A 3,135-nucleotide genomic window follows, 5' to 3' on the forward strand; every position below is an offset into this window, starting at 1 on the left:
CCGGCTCCGGCCACGTTGATGCCTCTGGGCTCCCAAGTTGCGATGGAAGGACTCACTCTGGGGCAGCGGAGCTCAGCTCAGCCTGCACCAACACGGGAGTACTGCAAGGAGCTTGCCCAAGCGCTGTCTAACCCAACTGCCTGGCCACCAGCAGATCCCTGGGGAAGGATTTAAGCACACAGCAAACATGCGGTGGTGCTCCTCAACGCAGAAGAGCACGGGGCTCCTCAGCCAGAGAGGCTATTTTGGTATCAAAGGATTGCTCTCCTGTGAATTTATCTTGCTGCTTTTTGAGCTTGTAGAAACCTTTGCCATCCACAACATGCTGCAGAGCTCTTCCCCAAGGGAGAGGGTCTGAGGTTGAGGACAGCGGGTCTCACCCATGAGCAAGACTCTGCCAAGCAGCTCTTGGGTGAAGGTTGTCTGGTTGAAGCTCTCACCGGAACAACCCACAACTTCAATACTGGAAGAAGCAGAATTACTGGTCTTCAGGGTCTTTAGCTTGTAATTTCATTATACATCGGTGTCTTCATGGGTTATATAGATGTATGCCAAAGGGTCTGAGCCTGGAAAGGCTGAGAGAATCCACTGGACCGCTTTTTAAAATATTTATAGTTCTCAGTAACAGCGCTCCCAAGGACATGGTCATCTTACTTGTTACAGTGCTGGGTGCACAATCCATAACAAACACTGGCAGAAAACATGAAAACAGTTCTTAAATGTTTAAATTGTTTCAAAATGTCCTTCCAAGGGTAGTCAATTTATACAGTGCCTGCACCTCTGGGTCAGCTGGAAGAGAACAGCTGCTTTTGAAACAGTGCTACCCCATCAGCTCAAGTGGGAAGAAATCAATCTTCTAAGTCTAAATGAGCCAGTCTGAGGAGGCGTTGTGCTGCAGTGCCTATGGAAACTCCAGCATACTAATTAGTGCATGCTAATTCAGGAATGACAGTTATTTCAAGAAATCTGGTGTTGTAGCCTAACCCAGGCAAAATGCTCCAGGTGAAACAAAGAAAAACCTAGGGAAGAAAGCACTTGAGTTTTAAAGAGAAAACAGTCCTTTTGGTTAATGTCTGAGAGTCCAAAAGCCATTGCTTGATATAAAGGGTTCCCCTTGCAGACCAGGGGGCTGCTTCTATTATCAGCCCCCTGTTTGGGAGGCCAGTCCAGCTGTGTCTGTAGAGGGTGAACCTTGCCAGACCTGGCCCCCTCTGCTCCTGATCGCCCTCATCCTCCACCTCACATGCAATGGACCAAGTTCAGTGACCAGCCTGGTCTTTCTGGGGCCACACACAGTCCCAGGTGGCCAAAAGGACCATCACGGAGAGCAGTGCCTGCCCTGGCACCCACACCGACACCAGCAGTGCTCACGTAGACATGACCAGCACAATCCAGTCCCATTCCTCCTCCATGGCTGGGCAGGACAGGACACGACCCTCCCCTCGCCTTCTTGATTCACAGTCACTCTTGTGTCCGTGGGTCCCTTGAACTCTGGAGCAGACTAGAAGCCTGTCCAAATCCATGCCCAGACCCTGGGTGCCAACTGTCCACTCTCCAGATCCAGCCTTGGGTCTTTCTGGGTTCTGGTCTCCTCGCATGCAAATACCACACGTGTACCCCTGTACACAGACAGTAAGGTCACTCAGAAAAGAGCCAGAAGTGAGTTTAGCGAGCAGACAGGACAGGCTGTGGTGATCAGGTGCATGGCCTGGAGAGACCAACAACTTGTTTACAGTCCATCAGCCCCTTTACCGGTCCCTCTCCATTTTCCCATGCCAGTTCCTTCCCAATCCACCTGGATCGCTCCTTTCCCTCCCCTTTGGTCCTTCTCCTAAACATCCCATAATACATTTTGCACATTCCCACAAGTCCCTTAAATCATCCCATATAAAGTTTTACACAAGCCCCATCAAATATCCAGCACTAAGTCTGCTCTTTCCCAGGGGACCCATGATAATTTTCTTTCCCTCTTCTCAGCAGTTCTGCTTGAACCTCTTTCCTCCTGGCTCCTCCATCCGCTCCTCAGACCTGAAGGTTGTGGTCTGTGTTATTGTCTCTGTTGTCTCCTGGGGTTTTGGGTTTGTGTATGTAGGTGTGGTTTGTTCTTTCTCCTGTCTTTTGCCTCTGTTTATCTGTTGAAGAGCCGTTAACCAGATATCCTTACAAACTACGGTACTTACATTGCAGGTATCTATGTATCCTTTACTTTCCTTATATCCTTACTTGCCACATATCCTTACGTCAGCAGAAGTTTGGAATGTTCCCCACTTCTGGCTGGTCTTCTTGGGGGTTGAACCTTGCGTAAGAGAGTTGGCAGTGACCATCAGATTGGCTTTACTGGCAAATGCCAACCCTGGACTTGCGGACCCCTCTTTGGCAGAGCATCCTCAGTATCTGTCTCAGGATCATTTTGGTTTTCACGCTGTAAACGATGGGATTCAGGATGGGTGAGGCAAGGAAATGGATGTTGGCTGTGAAAGCGTAGGCCTGGGACGACACGTTTGCCAAACTGGTGCATCATGGACAGGCAGATCATGGGGATAAAGAAGAGGAGGACAGCACAGGTATGTGAGATGCAGGTGTCGAGGGCTTTGAGACGCTCTCTCCAAGTTGCAATGTTCAGGATGGTCTTAAGGATGAAAAGATAGGACAGGAGGACAAAGAACAAGTCCAAACCTGGTGTGGAGAGTAGCACAAAAAGGCCATAGGTACTGTTAATCCTTGTATCCCAGCCTGCATGTTTGATGGTGTCTGGATGCAAACAGTAGAGATGGGAGAGCTTGCTGTCCCTGGTGAAACACAGCCAGGTCAGCAGGACTGGGAGTGGGAACTGGACGAGGGCAGTCCTCACGAGGATTGCCACACATATCTTGGCTCACACAGTTGGTAGAGGATGGAGGAATATCACAGGGGGTGGCAGATGGCCACGTAGCGATCGAACGCCATCGCCAGAATGACAGCAGATTCAAAATCCATGAAGGAGTGAATGAAGAACATTTGGGCAAGGCGGGTGCCAAAGCTGATCTCTCTGGCCTCCAGCCACACCATCCTCAGCATGGTTGGAAATGTGGATGTGGACAAGCCCAGGTCGGCCACAGCTAGCATAGCAAGGAGTAGATAGAATCATAGAATCAT

Source organism: Fulmarus glacialis, unplaced genomic scaffold (genome assembly GCF_000690835.1).
Source record: "Fulmarus glacialis isolate BGI_N327 unplaced genomic scaffold, ASM69083v1 scaffold13545, whole genome shotgun sequence".
Taxonomy (NCBI): Eukaryota; Metazoa; Chordata; class Aves; order Procellariiformes; family Procellariidae; genus Fulmarus; species Fulmarus glacialis.